Genomic DNA, 18,076 nt, shown 5'->3' on the forward strand with positions numbered 1-18,076 from the left:
ATCTTTCTCTCCATTGAAGTCAATGGTGAGTAATATTGGGCAGGACGTAATTCCAGCATCCCACCTGATCCTGTAAGTTTCTCACCCGGTGACTTAGGTTAAACTTTACACCCGTAGTTTTCCAGAGGGTAAACTTCATGTATACGGGAGACTTACTTCTGTTATGTGTACACCTCTGAGTATGCTCACAGGTTTGTAGAGCTGTTGCGCTTCACAACTTGAGCCTCCTCTGGGAAACCCCCTCCGCGCCTTTCAGTTCTGCGCGGAAGGGATTCCTGTACGGGTTGCTCATGCACACTCTCCACGTTGCCATCCTCGTCTGCCGTCCGGACACGCCATGGCGCACCATCTTGCCGTCCGGAGATGGGGGTCCCCAATGGCGTGCATTCTATGCGGGAGTCCTCCCCTTATTTATTGGGGACTTGGCCTGGAGCAGTCCCGTGCAATAAGTTTTTAAGTTGGTTCACGGACTCCCAGGCTGCCTGCAATTTCTGCGGTCTGGAAGAGTCCGTGTTCCATGTTTTTATTGAATGTGCGAGGTTGCAGCCCCTGTTCCAATATCTGAAGTGGCTGCTCCTCAAATTCTGGCTGCACTTCAGTCCCATACTCCTGATCTTTGGGCACCCTGTGCGGAGGGGAGCGGGTAGGTCCGAGGGCCTCCTCGTAGGACTGCTCCTGGGCACGGCCAAGGGTGCCATCAGCCGGTCCAGGCAGCGGGCGGTCGAGGGGGTCATTCAGTCCGACTGCCTGCCTCTCTTCTGCGGTTATTTCCGGGCCAGGGTGTCCTTAGAGATGGAGCACGCGATGTCCACCGTACGCTCGTGGCCTTCCGCGAGAGGTGGGCACCGGAGGGACTGGAGTGCATCATCACCCCCGGCAACCAAATTTTAATTTAATTTTATATGTTTTAAAGTTTAATTTGTTTACTGTGCCGGGTTTTAGTTTCCCCCCTCCTCTTTTAGCCAGGGGGCGCTTGTATAATTTGTGGTTTTAGTGCCCAAAAAAACCCACAAAAAAAACAAAGAAACAAAAAAAACAAAAAAAGAGCACTTGAAAACTGTTCGGCGTGTCCCCCCCCCCTTTAATCAGGGGGCACTTGATTTAATGTTTGTTTTGTTCTCAACAAAAGAGTTGTAGAGCTGTTGCACCTCACAACTTGAGCCTCCTCCGGGAAATCCCCTCCGTGCCTTTCAGTTCTGCGCAGAGGGGTTTCCTGTACGGGTTGCTCTTGCACACTCTCCATGTTGCCAGCCTCGTCTACCGCCCGGATGCGCCATGGAGCACCATCTTGCCGTCCGGAGGAGGCGGGGGTCCTCAATGGAGTGCATTCTATGCAGGAGTCCTCCTTTATTTATTGGGGACTTGGCCTGGAGGGTGTTGCACGGAGCAGTCCCGTGCAATAAGTTTTTAAGTTGGTTCATGGGCTCCCAGGCCGCTTGCAATTTTTGTGGTCTGGAAAAGTCTGTGTTCCATGTTTTTATTGAATGCACGAGGTTGCAACCTCTCTTCCAATATCTGAAGGGGCTGCTCCTCAAATTCTGGTCTTTGGGCATCCTGTGTGGAGGGGAGCGAGAAGGTCCGAGGGCCTCCTCGTAGGACTGCCCCTGGGCACAACCAAGGGGGCCATCAGCCGGTCCAGGCAGCGGGCAGTCGAGGGGGTCGTTCAGCCCGACTACTTGCCTCTCTTCCGCGGTTACACCTGAGCCAGGGTGTCCCTGGAGATGGAGCACACAGTGTCCACTGGTACGCTCACGGCCTTCCGTGAAAGGTGGGCGCTGGAGGGACTGGAGTGCATCATTACCCCCGGCAACTACATTTTAATTTGAAACATGTCTAAAGTTTAATTTGTTTAAGTTTGTCGGTTTTGGTGTGGTTTTAGTGCCCCCCTTCCCTTTAAGCCAGGGGGCACTTGTATAATTTGTGTTTTTAGTGCCCTCAAAAAAAAAACAAGAGGGCACTTGATTGAAAGTTTTTGGAATGTGACCCCCCCCCCTTTAACCAGGGGGCACTTGTTTACAGATACAACAAAATAGTTGTAGAGCTGTTGCATTGTGAGTGGCTTAGCCAGTCATGTGATGTTCACAAGACTCAATAAACCCCCAGTCAGTTGGCTCTAGGTCATCCACAATGAGGTATGCAGATGTGAGCCTAGTGGATGAATTGGTAATGTGTAATGTGATTGTTAAACCTTTGTTAATAAACCAACTAGTTTTTAATAGCAATGTGTTGCTATGACTTCTTAAGCAAAGAACCCATGAAGCAAATACATTACAACTTCCATCAGCCATTTGGTTTCTTGGATGTAAACCTCCCCTTGTGTTTCACTCCACGTGCAAAATGTGCTCAAAAACTGTCCCTAAAGGCTAGTTCTCTCAAACTAAAGTTGCTGAGAGCAAGCTGGACTGCTGTCAGCCCACACCAAGAGCTGCCAACAGGCTGCTGTGGCCGACTGTTTCGCAAAGTGTTACCTGTGTGTTTTGGGTGCTGTTAGTATGAAATAGACCTGAGATCCATATACTGTGGGAGATTTTCACTTTGACTAAAGGCGGAAAACTGGCTGCTCTGTAGACAATGGAAAGTAAAATCGGGTAGAGTGTGTTAATGGATATTCAGCTGAGTTAACCGGTCTTAGCCAGGGCAGCTGTATGGTGCTACACATGGCCTCAGTTCCTTTTCAGTTACAGTTTGGCTATTCAACCGCTCTTGATTGCTATGTGATTGTGCGTACAAAAGAACATAAGAACACAAGAAATAGAAGCAGGAGTAGGCCACCTGGACCCTCGAGCCTGCTGCGCCATTTAATAAGCTCATGGCTGATCTGATCATGGACTCAGCTCCACTTCCCTGCCCGATCCCCAGAAGCCTTTACTCCCTTATCGTTCAAAACTCTGTCTATCTCCGCCTTAACTATATTCAATAACCCAGCCTCCACAGCTTAACCATGATGCTGCATACAGTTGAATATCTTGTTGATGCAAATAAGTGCTTGAATGTGGCTGATTGAATGAGGTACCAGAGATCTGCAATCGCCAGTTTTCCATCCCTGCCTAAAGTGAGAATTGCCCCCACTCTGTTGAAGATGCATGAATAGATTGGTTTTCTATTTAATGAGTTGCATCTTCCCTGTGCTGCAAATGTTGTTCACATGGGCTCATTGGTTCATTGCCATGAAACTCGTTGACAGATGCAGATCTCCGAGTTGTTTATGAGCACATATAAGGGGTGGAGTTTCGCTTTGGGTACAATCAGCAATCTGGGCGCAAGTTGCACTAGTTTACAGAACTGAATTTTTTTTTGCCCATTTGCTGCTCAAACTCATTTGCATATCGCTGATAGTAAGATCTTCCACGAACCAGCACACTCAGGCAAAGTATTTGAATGTAAATGTTTTTAATGTTTTGCATTAAAAAATATTCCTTGATATAGTTAAGAGTGGTAATCTGGTGCAGTTTAAGTAATAAAGCTGAAAATGGGTTTATCACAAAAAAATAAGCTTTTTAAATCAGTGTCTAGTCCACCATCTGTGAGTAATCCGATTTTAATTCACTGACAATGACTTTAATAAAATTATGCTGAATCTTTTACTAGTTTCATTGGTGTACATTAGTCAGTTTCTGAGTAAATTAAATATTAATATTTGAAAGGTGTGCATTAGTGACCTAGTGCCTAAAAAAAAAAGCTTAATTTTATGAGGCTCCCAGCAGGCCAACAAACGGGTGCGATTAGCGGAAACACCAAATGGCGATTAATTCGATCTGGGGGTAGGGCCAATTTTGTAGGCGGGGCCGGCTTCCGGCTTTTCCGCTTGAAATTCCGCGATCTTTTGCATTGGTTTGGGCAATTTTTGGCCTAACTGCGCTGAGACAAAAAACCCAGCGCAACTGAGTGGAAACTCCAGGCCGAGGTGTCTATTGTGCATCAGAGTGTTTGTAGATAAAAATTTGGTTGTGAATTTAGAATGCTTTCACCACTAGCAATTGGCATCGAATTCAGTCCAGGTTGTTGAGATTTATGATGCTCTCTGTGATAGCTGTAAGAGTGAGTTGAATCACTTAAACACCTCAATGGTGCATAGGTCCACAGGGAAAACAATGCCAATTATTTACAATTTATTGGCATTAAATCATCAGTGTCATTGAGAGAAAGGCAGAGGAGAATCCCCCAACAGCTCTGTGAGGTTACCTCCGTGAGTACCTGAACTATGCAGACAAGGAGGGTCCCAGGAGTGATTTCCAAGGCTGTGCTGAGTTACCTGATCTTAGCCAGGGCAGCCGTATGGGTGCTGCACTTTATTCTTTTCATTTTGGATGGCAGTTCTCCTTTAAGGGACCTGCTTTCTAAAATAACACCCTTGCTTTAAGAGAAGGCTGTTCTTGCTGCAATAATGCTATGGCCACGCTGCACTGAGGCCTCCTGCTGAGACTACGAGCAAGAGAACCGGCCTTGCACAGGGAATTTAGCGCTTCTCTAATGTTAATTAGCAACCAGCACAAATATATCAGTGCTGCCAGAGCTATAACTTTTGCCGGCCGTTAACTGTGGCCCACAGTGCCATCGACAGGTTTCCAACGCTCTGGAATTTCTAGGCCCATATTCCCTTGCAGAGTACAGACTAGCATGACAAGAAAATGTGGAATTCCTACCTCCCTCAGTCTTCCCTTACTCCTACAACAAGCATTTAAAATTCAAGTTTGGAATCCCTTCATCATAGCTTCTTGATTTAACTGTTCTTCTTTTCTAGTCCTTTCAACCTTGCTGCCATCTGCACTGCAGATCTTGGCCTGGTGCCAGATTCATTAACAAGAGACTCGCTCAGAAAATTGTGTTTCAACACTTTGCAGCGTTCATCATTTTGTCTGGTGAAAAAGTATTGAAGCAGTTTCCACTTACATGGGGATTGTTGATTTCTTGCAGTAAACTACTAAGGTGACTGAGTACAATGTAGCCCTTTCATGGAGCATCTAGACCTTGGAGCTATTAAAGCCAAATCGTCACAGGTTGACAACTGTCACTTCTCCATATCCTCCTGACCTGTGGTGGTGTCCTCTCGGGTGAGAGATCGTGGCGGATGTGCGGCGAATTTTTGTGGCGGAGGAGCGGCGAGAGATCGTGGCAAAGGAACGGTGACAGATCGTGGCAAAGGTGTGGCGAATGTTTGTTCTGGAGGAGCAGCGAGGGATCGTGGTGGAGTTGCGGCAAATGAGGGTACGGGGCCCAGAAGAGCCGAGGGCCCAGATGCAGCACAGGCCAGCCCACACTGCGATATGTGTGCGCACTAGGTCCGTGCAACAGAGCAGGTCTCCAGTCGTCCTGGTTAACCCTTGCCACTGGATAAAGGCCTAGCTCTGTCAAGCCCGTGTGGTGGCTGATGTGCAACGGTCACCACACATTAAAAAAATCCATGCACAGGAATCTTCTACCCCTTCAATTGGAGTTCAGGACTGGAATATCGGGTCCTTCATTGAAACATCTGTGAACTCATGTGGAAGCAAGTCATCCTCGTTCGAGGGACCACCGATGATGATGATGACACTTGGTCTCAGTACCTTTTTGGGATAAGGAATGGATATTCATCCAAGGTTCCCCCTCCTTATTGCTTTGTAATGATGAATGCACAATCAGGCTTAGTTATAATGCCACATAAGAGAGACTTGCATTTCTATACGCCTTTCACGACCACCAGACGTCTCAAAGCACTTTACAACCAATGAAGTAGTTTTTTTTAAAAATGTAGTCACTGTTGTAATGTGGCAAACACGGCAGCCAATTTGCAAACAGCAAGCTCCCAGAAACAGCAATGTGATATTGACCAAATAATCTCATTTAGTGATGTTGATACAATTGAATGGTACTAATAAGCACTTGAATAGAGGCTAATTGGATGAGGTGTCAGAGAGTGACTGGATTCCATGGAACTTTACAGCAGCAAAGAGCTAAAGAGAGGAGAAAATTGACAAGGCAATAAAGCAATGCCCCACAGATTGCTGTTGTGAGAAATGGTAAGCTCCCACGCGTGTAGTCAGGTGCATACTTGTGCGAATGCTATTAAGGCACATTGAGGACTGTAGAAGGGGTCTGATTCTTGCATCTAACTAGTGCTGTCACTGTCCTGGGAGGGAGTACTTGATGTTGGCATTAGCTATTAAAAGTTGTATCCTTTTCCCAGCAGTGACGTCCCTGACTTTTCTTCTTTTAGTGTCTCAAATATCACAGCAAAATGCAGTCAGCCCTAATGACAAGCAATCAACATTAAGTGTGAATATAAATGTTCAATGCAGCGAAGAAGTGTTAATGTGGTTTAAAAATATACACACAATACTAAAAATAAAGTAGTAAGACACAGGACTCACCAACTTTGATTACAACAGAAGAAAGCATGGATCGAGAAAAAGTCATGCAGTCCATCAAGCCTCCTGCTTCTTCCATTGCCCATACATATCATGTATAATCTATCCTGTGATGGACTCTACTCACCTGCGAAAGGATGGGATATTGTGTCCCTATGAACTAAGTCTGGGAGGGGTTAGTGGGGTAGGAAGGGATGACTTTCTTTGTGAATTGGGATAGAATGTTGGATGTAGGTACGGATGAATGGAGGTAACTTTTTTCGTAAGTGATAGTCTGGTTGGTCTATTGAAAATCCAAATGTGAATTTGCTTTTTTAAAGATTATAAATCTATTAATTATGAAGTATAACCAAGTGTTGAAAATGAACTAGAATGCATTACTCTTATTGTAAGAATACAACATTTTACGGAGAAGCAAGCCTCTGGGCCCTACCATGACTCCCACTAGAAATGTACCACCAATTCTGTGTTTTTGAACATTTGCATTTTCCCTTCAGAGTTTCATGTATTTGTGTGTTTTTTTCCCTGGAATATAAATGAGGGAATGTTGAGTACACCCGAAGTTTAAGTGACCAAGCTTGTGCTGAAGAGTCATAGACTAATACTCTGGGCCATTCTTGAGTTCTAAAATCATTGAATCTTACAGCACAGTAGGAGGCTATTCGGCCCATCGTGCCTGTGCTGGCTCTTTGAATGGGCTATCCTCTGCCATTTTCTCCCCTTCAAGCTCATATCCAAATCCCCTTTTGAAAGTTACTATTGAATCTGCTTCAACCACCCTTTCAGAAGTGCATTACTGAACGTAATAACTCACTGCATTAAAAAAAAGGGCTCCTCATCTCGCCTCTGGCTCTTTTGCCAATCACCTTAAATCTGTGTCCTCTGGTTACTGACCCTTCTGCCAGTGGAAACAGTTCTCCTTAATTACTCTATCAAAACAATGAATAATTTTGAACATCCCTATCAAAACAATTAATGATTTTGAACATCTCGATCAAATCTCGCCCTAACCTTCTCTGCTCTGAGGAGAAAAACCCCAGTTTCTCTCGTCTCTCCATGTAACTGAACTCTTTCATTCCTGGTACCATTCTAGTAAATCTCCTCTGCACCCTCTCTAAGGCCTTGTCATCCTTCATAAAGTGTGGTGCCCAGAATTGAACACAATACTCCATCTGAGGCCAAACCAGTGGTTTATAAAGGAGTAGCATAATTACCGTGTTTGTATACTCTATGACTCTATTTATAAGGTTGACACCTTTTTGGGAGGCTGTTTTGAAGCAGTTGGTCAGCTATTGCTGGTTTTATGAGTTGGCATGCAAGCTGCAGAAAGTCAATGTGGGGAAAGTCGACCTGCGCAATATTGCTTTGTAGCACAGCAGGTTGGGCCTTCTAACATCTTTTTACAGATTACATAAAGGAGCAAGGTGATGTTATTCCTTTTTTATTTCATTGCAACTCCCATGGTGCCCTACTAACGTGGCAGCTGTGTATTTATTGCGACAAATGCTGCACATGGCCCCCAGCCAGTTATAACAAGTTAGGTATGAAAGTCAATTTTTAAAGCCATTGTATGTTCACTGGCATCCTTTTTTTATAGCTCTTGTGTTTTGTGCAAACAATAGCACTCAATTCAACAACAACTTGAATTTGCCTTTTAATGTAGAAAAACATCAGAGGTGCTTTGCAGAGGTGTAATTTTTTAAGAACAATATATGCCAGGACAAAGGATGAGATATTGGGAGAGGCAACCACAAAGCTTAGTCAAAGAGGTGGGTTTTAAGGAGGGACTTAAACAAAGAGAGGGAGGTGGAGAAGCGAAGGGGTTTAGGCAGGGAACACAGAGTATGGGTCCTAGACAGCGGAATGCATGGCTACCAATGGTGGGGCAAAGGCTGCGGGAATATGCAAAAGGCCAGTGACCGAGGAATGTAATTAGAAACATAGAAACATAGAAAATAGGTGCAGGAGTAGGCCATTCGGCCCTTCGAGCCTGCACCGCCATTCAATGAGTTCATGGCTGAACATGCAACTTCAGTACCCCATTCCTGCTTTCTCGCCATACCCCTTGATCCCCCTAGTAGTAAGGACTACATCTAACTCCTTTTTGAATATATTTAGTGAATTGACCTCAACAACTTTCTGTGGTAGAGAATTCCACAGGTTCACCACTCTCTGGGTGAAGAAGTTTCTCCTCATCTCGGTCCTAAATGGCTTACCCCTTATCCTTAGACTGCGACCCTTGGTTCTGGACTTCCCCAACATTGGGAACATTCTTCCTGCATCTAATCTGTCTAAACCCGTCAGAATTTTAAACGTTTCTATGAGATCCCCTCTCATTCTTCTGAACTCCAGTGAATACAAGCCCAATTGATCCAATCTTTCTTGATATGTCAGTCCCGCCATCCCGGGAATCAGTCTGGTGAACCTTCGCTGCACTCCCTCAACAGCAAGAATGTCTTTCCTCAAGTTATGAGACCAAAACTGTACACAATACTCCAGGTGTGGCCTCACGAAGGCCCTGTACAACTGTAGTAACACCTCCCTGCCCCTGTACTCAAATCCCCTCGCTATGAAGGCCAACATGCCATTTGCCTTCTTAACCGCCTGCTGTACCTGCATGCCAACCTTCAATGACTGATGTACCATGACACCCAGGTCTCATTGCACCTCCCCTTTTCCTAATCTGTCACCATTCAGATAATAGTCTGTCTATTAGTCTAACATTAATGCAGAATGGCACCATGCTCTGCCAAATTTATATTTATCGATCATGTTTAGCCAAAGCCAGGTTGTACTTCCAACTGCGCAATCATTTGGGATCGTTTGTATCCTCCATCCACCTCTATCCTTCATCATTTCTCCTTTCCAGTTATGTTGGCTGTCACCACAAGAATTTATTTTTCGAATTATTCTTTTCATGTTCACAATATTGAGAGGACAGAAACGTCTTTCTTTTACATCACTGGCTCTCCCATATCTGCTCAGCACTACATTTCAAATTAAGTGCACATCGCCACTTCTTTTGCGTATATTCTTTGTTGCTAGGTCATAACCAGTCCAATTAATATGGAGTCGTTCCCCAACAGAAGGCTGATTAATTAAAGGTTTGAAGCATCATGGCAAACTGGTGAAGCAGTGTGGTACTATGCCATTGCACTGCACTAAGGAATGATGGATGATAGGTCAGGGCTGAATGGACAGTCCAGAGGAGACACCCAGCAGAGATTGAGGACCGAAATTCATCAGCCCATCACCGACTGCCACCCACTCCCGCCAACATTCCTCCTGAAAATCCGCCCTGTGCCGCTTTTGGGGTGGCCTGGAGCGGGCGGGAGGAGAGAGCCACTGGGAACCACCCGCTGACATCAGCGGACGGCCGAGTGGCGCAACTGACCTCCCGCCTGCCGAGCTCCCAGATTCCTGCGGGCGGAAGTCAGCGGGACTCAGCAGCAGAACGGAGGTGGACTGCTAGCTGCAGGCTGGTCTGTCCCCGACAGTTAGTCTGAAGAACCTGAAAAAAAAGTAAGTGAACATGTTAAAAAAAAATCTCAACAGCTTCGGATAGTTTTTGTATTTTTTCTTTGTGATTTTTTTCTCAGGACCCTCCGTGGGCCCAACTCCATCCTCGGCAGCACTTGGGTGGCAAGTGCCTCTGCCGCCGAGAATGAGACCTCCTGCCCGCTGCCACCCAGGTTGATGGCGTACGTCGTTCATTTGTCGCCCGCCGACCTTCGAGGGACCTCGGCCATGAATATTGTCGGCACTTGGGTGGGCGGAGGCCTTGATGAAAATCAGCCCCCAGGAGTTCCCTGAAAGAGATGGTCGAAGGATCAACAACCAGGCCCCCCATTGGATCTCTCAAAGAGCTACAGTGGCAAGTGCCCTGAAGCAAGTTGACTGTTTTGCCTCCTGCCGAGGGAATGAAAGATGTAAGAATGTAAAGGGACAATCCACTAAAAATAAAAGCAATGTTCAAAAATGACCCTAACAAAAAAGAAATGGGAGAAACCACACTTCACGCAAATTATTGAACACTATGACATACAGTGTGGCTCCCCAGCTCTCATCCCACTTGGTGCTCATATTAAATCTGAACTGTAATCTCACTGATAAAATTTACAATATCCATAAAATTAATGTGTCCCATCAGTTCATCTGCATCCTTGCATAAACTGATTATCAGCTGGAGGAAAACAGCTTGAAATATATCTCCATTGGAGTGCAGTCAATCCTGAACCATAACCTCCAGGGAGAGAGCTTTCAACTTTAATTAAAATACCAGAATTGCAGACATTCGCTACCACTTTCATCACATAAATTCATTTTTAAACAAAGAGACACTGTCCTCAAGGTGATTGCAAGTAATGCCTCGATTTCAAACTCCCCCCATACAATATCCCCATTAGAAGAGGAAGGAATTAAGAAATTGAAAATCTGTTATATTAGCAATTCTCAACGATTTTATGATGTGACTAGTACACTCGCCCGTGACTAGTCTGATGAAGTATTGTTTTTGGCGGGGGCAGGTTTGGGAAGTAACTCAACTGCTCACTATTTGCACTGGCATTGAAATGAAGTGGTCAGTGTTTCTAGCAATATTGTAAATAGATTCTTTTTGAATCTGCTTTCAATGTTGTTTCTTATATGTATATATATATATATGCATATATTTTATTATAGATGTATTTATTAATCTGTATATTTATATAGATATATTTATATTTTAATAATAATTATATATTATATATCCTTTTTGAATCTGTTTTCAATGTTTCTTATACATATATTTATTAATATATATATATACATATATATAAAATCTATATTGATTCTATATATAGAAACATAGAAAATAGGTGCAGGAGTAGGCCATTCATTTATATAATATATATCTGTCTCGTGATGATCCTGTATTCTGTTGTTTTAATTAACTGATTTCAGCAGTAGACAATGCATTTCAATAACCTGCACTGATAAACTGAAAAGCTGCAGGACCTGAAATCTTGTCTCACCTCCTACCACACACTGCATGCAAAGCTGAGAGGATGGATAGGCAGGCAATTTGTGTCCAAGCTGATTACTTTAGAGGTTCAAGTGAAAGATAGAAACATAGAAAATAGGTGCAGGAGTAGGCCATTTGGCCCTTCGAGCCTGCACCACCATTCAATAAGATCATGGCTGAGCATTCATTTCAGTAGCCCTTTCCCACTTTCTCTCCATATCCCTTTAGCTGTCAGGGCCATATCTAACTCCCTCTTGAATATATCTAACGAACTCGCATCAACAACTCTCTGCGGTAGAGAATTACACGGGTTAACAACTCTCTGAGTGAAGAAGTTTCTCCTCATCTCGGTCCTAAATGGCTTACCCTTTATCCTTAGACTGTGACCCCTGGTTCTAGACTTTCCCAACATCGGGAACATTCTTCCTGCATCTAACCTGTCCAGTCCCATCAGAATTTTATATGTTTCTATGAGATCCCCTCTCATTCTTCTAAACTCCAGTGAATACAGGCCCAGTCGATCCAGTCTCTCCTCATATGTCAGTCCTGCCATCCCGGGAATCAGTCTGGTGAACCTTCGCTGCACTCCCTCAATAACAAGAACGTCCTTCCTCAGATTAGGAGACCAAAACTGAACACAATATTCCAGGTGAGGCCTCACCAAGGCCCTGTACAACTGCATAAGACCACCCTGCTCCTATACTCAAATCCCCTAGCTATGAAGGCCAACATGCCATTTGCCTTCTTCACCACCTGCTGTACCTGCATGCTAACTTTCAATGACTGATGTACCATGACACCCAGGTCTCGTTGCACCTCCCCTTTTCCTAATCTACCGCCATTCAGATAATATTCTGCCTTCATGTTTTTGCCACCAAAGTGGATAACCTCACATTTATCCACATTATACTGCATCTGCCATGCATTTGCCCACTCACCTAACCTGTCCAAGTCACCCTGCAGCCTCTTAGCATCCTCCTTACAGCTCACACTGCCACCCAGTTTAGTGTCATCTGCAAACTTGGAGATATTACACTCAATTACGTCCTGGGTTGCTCTGCTTGTTGATAGTCTTTTTCCTGTACCTTGCCTCCACTTTATAGTCATGAACACAGAACAGAAACGTGCACTTACAGTATAGTACGCATTCTACCACTCCACAGAACATAAATGATACAGAACAGAACGAGGCCATTCAGCCCATCATGCCTGTGCTGTGTTAGAGGTGAAAGAACAGTTTTTAACCCGCAGGATGCTTAGCTCAACACCTTGTTGATACTAAATAGTAGTCTCACATGGATGACTGTCAGAAATCAAATGTCACACTGGTGCAGCTGAAATGGCTCTTGTATGTTAGTGTTTAAAGCATTTTGTTGGGAGCTATGTCCAGTTGTGTTATACTTGATTTGAGAGTGCTTCACACTGACAATGTTAACACTGGGTGCAAACATGTAAAATATTCAATTATCCAGCACAAACATTCCTCTTTATCAGCCAAATCTTACCCTTTACAGAAAAAAGATCACTATAATAACTATTGTTCCATTTCCATGAGTCCCGGACATTCTTTCATGTCTGCAGTTTCATTCAGAGGGGAACAATTTTTGCTATAAATCTCTAGAGCAGTTTAATTTGGTGTCTAGCATCTGATCTAGTGGTTTGATTACTACACTGGAGAATGTTCATCCCTCAAACAAGTTTAATGAAGAGAATCCAGGTGCTAATGGTAACCACTGATGTTATCACTTTCCCATCATGCTTTTCTAATATGATTTCTTAACCATTCAATCTTGAAATGATTTTATTACTCCATCAGTGAGCTATCAGTGCTCAACACTGTTCAGTGTCAAATGGGAAAACTAATAGCAATGTGGAATTATTCAAACATCCTCTATCATTTAAAGAGGAAAACTATTCTACTAAATGCCCCGAGATATCAGTACCATTCCCATCATTTGTCTGCTGTCTCTGGCTACAGTGTATTTTACTCGAGCTTCAGACTGATTAGCGCCAGTCTGGAAGCAGAATCTTTGTATAGAACTATCACATGAGTGGTGTCATGAATCAAGACATGCCTGCGTGCAGTGTTCATGATGTCACGGGAGTGGAACTTCATGATATCACGTAAAGAAGAGCTCCTCAGAAAATGCCTACTCTCCAACTGCCTGCAACCAACAGTTTATTGTGAAAACAGGGAGCAGCTGTAAAAACACTGGATCACTTGCATAAATCTTTTATAACACCGTATGTATCTCCTTTCGATCTCCTCATATCACACAGTGGACACAAGGCTAAGAGAGTGGATCGGCAGGCATGAAGTACAGGGCAATTCATCAGAATGTTTTTTGCCTTTCACAGTTACAGGGAAATTGTTAACCAGGACAAAGACCACTTTTGGCCTTTTTTGCAGTTATAAATAATATTTAATAACTCTGAGTTTGCGGTTGCCGGCAAAGCTAAGGAGTATGCCAACGACATCCACAGGAAATCTGTACTTACCGGGCGCGAACCCCCTTTCGAGAACTTGCGTAGTTTCACTGTGGAGTTGCGCGCAGTGCAATGGACAACGGATTCCAGGGGTGCACTGTGGTGTGTGAGCATACCTGGGATCACGTGGGGCGGTGACACTTAACCAATCAGGAAACAGAGGCGATGCTGTTGTTTGTGGTTGTAGATATTCCCAGTTTTTTTTGTGTGCCGTTAACTTGTAAAGATTTACCATAAAGAGGATGTTATTGGTATTTAAATATTTAACTTGCACAAAACACAAGTGAAAACGAAACAGGCAACTATGAAAAGATTGTTAAAGTAAAGCTACATGAACAGTGACAGATTTATATCATGTTGGGTTCATAATATTATATCCCGATGAATAGTTCAAATAACGTACAGCATTAGTATCATGGAAAAAGTGTCTGTTTAAAAATAAACGATAAAAGACAAAAGGAATGATCAGTGAACTTGCCACGGGTAAGGTCAGCATTGCGTCTTAATGCTTATTCTAGTGCGTTTTGACAAAGGAGGCAGGGTAAACTGAGAAGGCATTGCTAATTTAATTTCAAGATAATTAATACCTCCAATTTTCTCAACCGCCCCGCCCACCCCCTTACACTGTGCAAATAGGTTCCTGCGCCTATTTGCACCAGCCGTAAAAATTCCCAGCGTAATTAATGCGCAGTAGGTGGGCAATTAGCCCAATGTTTTGCCAGCACACCGATTTCAATGGGTAGGTGAAAAGTGCAGTGAAGCCAATGCGGAGGTGGAAATTTTCAGACCACAAATTGAGGGCCAATAGGTCAGTTAATCAAGCAGTCAGGCTAATGACGGGTTTCATCATTCACATTTCCCTGCTTTCTGCATGTGCTACATAATTGCCATGCTATCAGTCTTTGTGTTCTGCAATTAAAATAAGTGGTATTACTAATAATGCAATTCTACCAACAAGAAACTGCCAGTAAAAAAAAAATTATTAAAATAAATTGTACCAATATGTTGGTAGGGGGAGGAGCTCACCAGCTATCTTCAGCCTGACACCCTTTCCTGGGCAGCGCACAACACAATGACAGATCTGCCGAGTTCAGTATTGCTTCTATCACTCCAGCCGAGCTGGTGAGAGGCAAGATTCTTTGAGTTGAAACCACACTTGATCAATTGTAACAAAATAAATACATTGGATTTTTTATCAAATACTCTTGTGGGGTGGGGGGAGAAACAAAAATCTGTCTTCCCTTCCTCATCCAATCTAAAGGCTTTTGAATCAAAAACAAAGTAGTTAATGAATATTGGAAAACTAGCTAGTGGTTAAATTGAGAGAGGCCTGCGGAATCAACAAAACAAATAGGATGATGAATATATTGCCAAATCAGTCCCAGCATGATTTGGGGGAAGTCATGCTGAAACTGTGTAGCGCGCTAGTCAGATTGTACTCGGCTCTCGTCACGAAGGGAGACATTCAAGTACTGGGAGTGAGGGTACAGGGAAGAGCAAGGAGACATATCCCTAGCATCAGAGTATTGAATTATGGGAAAACACTAGAGAAAACCTAGAAACATTTCAGCACTGAAAGGAGGCCAAATCGCTTTCCTCATCCATATCTATCTTTTGATCAACTAATCAATAGTGCCTGATTTATCTTGGCTTCTCTCCTATTATTTTTAACCTTGGCTCTTTCCTGCACTATTGGCCTTGGCTCTTTCATCGTGGTTTCTAATTTGGAAATTGTTATCTATGTGTGGACTTGTATTTACTCTGTACAGCCACCAGAGGGCTCATTCCCCGGAGTCCCAAGGGATCCCATAATCCCTTGAGAGCACAGGTATTTAAGAAGGCTTCACAGGTTGTAGAGGCACTCTGGAGACCTGCAATAAGAGACTACGGTCACACTTTAATTTGAGCTCACAATGTTCAGTCTGACTCTTTCTCCATACACAACAACTGGCGATGAGATACAGATAACGAACCCAACGATGCAGAGAACAGTGGGCATCCTGGAGAAATTTTTGGAGGGAGATGATTGGGAAACTTTTGTGGAGCCACTCGACCAATACTTCGTGGCCAATGAGCTAGATGGGGAAGAGAGCGCTTCCAAACGTAGAGCGATCCTCCTCACCATCTGTGGGGCACCAACGTATGGCCTCATGAAGAATCTGCTTACTCCAGCGAAATCCACGGAGAAATCATACGACGATTTGTGCATACTGGTCCGAGAGCATTTGAACCCGAAGGAAAGCGTTCTGATAGCGAGGTACTGGTTCTACACCTACAAAAGGTCTGAAGGCCAGCAAGTGGTGAGTTATGTCGCTGAGCTGAAACGCCTTGCAGGACATTGCAAATTTGGAGCACATGCTCAGAGACTTTTTCGTACTTGACATTGGCGACAAAACCATACTTCACAAACTTTTGACTGTAGCGACCCCAACCTTGAGTAAGGCCATAGCGATAGCCCAGGCGTTCATTGCCACCAGTGACAATACTAAGCAAATCTCTCAGCACATTATTGCTACTACAAGTACTGTGAACAAAGTGATGTTGTTTTCGAATCGTAATGTACATGGCAGGTCACGCATACCTGCAGCTACACGTCCGCAGATGTCTCAGAGTCCACCATCAAGGGTGATGAATGCCATTACCCTTGTTGGCACCGTGGGGGTGATCATCGTTTCCATTCATGCCGATTCATAGGATACGTTTGCAAGGGCTGTGGAACAATGGGACTCCTCCAACAAGTGTGCAGGCGAGCTGCTAAGCCTGTTAAACCTACAAACCACCATGTTGCAGAGGAGGACAGATCCACGGATGATCACTATGAACCAGAGCCTCAGATAGAGGAGGCAGAGGTAGATGGGGTGCACACATTCACCACGAATTGTCCCCCAATAATGCTGAATGTTGAACTAAATGGAGCCAGTCCATCATGGGCAAAAAGACCTTCGAAAGGTTGTGGTGCAACAAGGCCTCAAGGCCAGTCTTAACTCCAGTTCGCATGAGACTAAGAACTTACACTAAAGAACTGATTCCTGTAATCGGCAGTGCTACTGTAAAGGTCTCTTATGATGGAGCGTGCACAAGCTATCACTCTGGGTGGTACCGGGCAATGGTCCCACGCTGCTCGGCAGGAGCTGGCTGGAATTGGGACGACGTCCGAGCGCTATTGCCCGCTGATGACACTTTGTGTGCCCAGGTCTTAAACAAATTTCCTTCGCTGTTCGAACCAGGCATCTGGAAATTCCAAGGAGCAAAAGTGCAGACCCATCTAATTCCAGGGGCGCAACCCATCCATCACAAGGCGAGAGCAGTACCGTACATGATGAGAGAAAGGGTAGAGATCGAACTAGACCGGCTGCAAAGAGAGGGCATCATTTCACCGATCGAGTTCAGCAAGTGGGCCAGTCCTATTGTCCCAGTCCTCAAGGGAGACGGCACCATCAGAATCTGTGGTGATTACAAAGTAACTATCAATCGTTTCTCCCTGCAGGACCAATACCCACTACCAAAAGCCGACGACCTCTTTGCAACGCTGGCGGGAGGAAAGACGTTCATGAAGCTGGGTCTGACTTCAGTCTACATGACGCAGGAACTGAAGGAATCATCGAAGGCCCTCACCTGCACTAACACGCACAAAGGTCTTTTTGTTTATAACAGATGCCCATTTGGAATCCGATCAGCAGCGGCGATATTCCAGAGAAACATGGAAAGTTTACTGAAGTCAGTCCCGCACACCGTGGTCTTCCAGGACGACATCTTGGTCACAGGTCGGAACACAGTCGAGCATCTGCTGCATCTGCAGGAGGTTCTTAGTTGACTTAACCGCGTGGGGCTCAGGTTAAAATGCTTGAAGTGCGTTTTCCTGGCAACTGAAGTGGAGTTCCTGGGAAGGAGGATTGCGGCGGACGGCATCAGGCCCACCAACGTGAAGACGGAGGCAGTCGAGAACGCACTGAGGCCACAGAACGTGACGGAGCTGCGGTCATTTCTGGGACTCTTGAATTACTTTGGTAACTTCTTACCGGGTCTCAGCACACTGCTAGAACCACTACATGTCTTATTACGAATAGGGGGCGAATGGGTTTGGGGAAAAAGCCAAGAATATGCCTTTGTAAAAGCGAGAAAATTGTTATGCTCAAACAAATTGCTTGTATTGTATGATCCATGTAAGTGTTTGGTCCTAGCATGTGATGCGTCGTCATATGGCGTCAGTTGTGTATTGCAACAAGCTAACGATTTCAGG

Source organism: Pristiophorus japonicus, chromosome 9 (genome assembly GCF_044704955.1).
Source record: "Pristiophorus japonicus isolate sPriJap1 chromosome 9, sPriJap1.hap1, whole genome shotgun sequence".
NCBI classification, from domain to species: Eukaryota; Metazoa; Chordata; class Chondrichthyes; family Pristiophoridae; genus Pristiophorus; species Pristiophorus japonicus.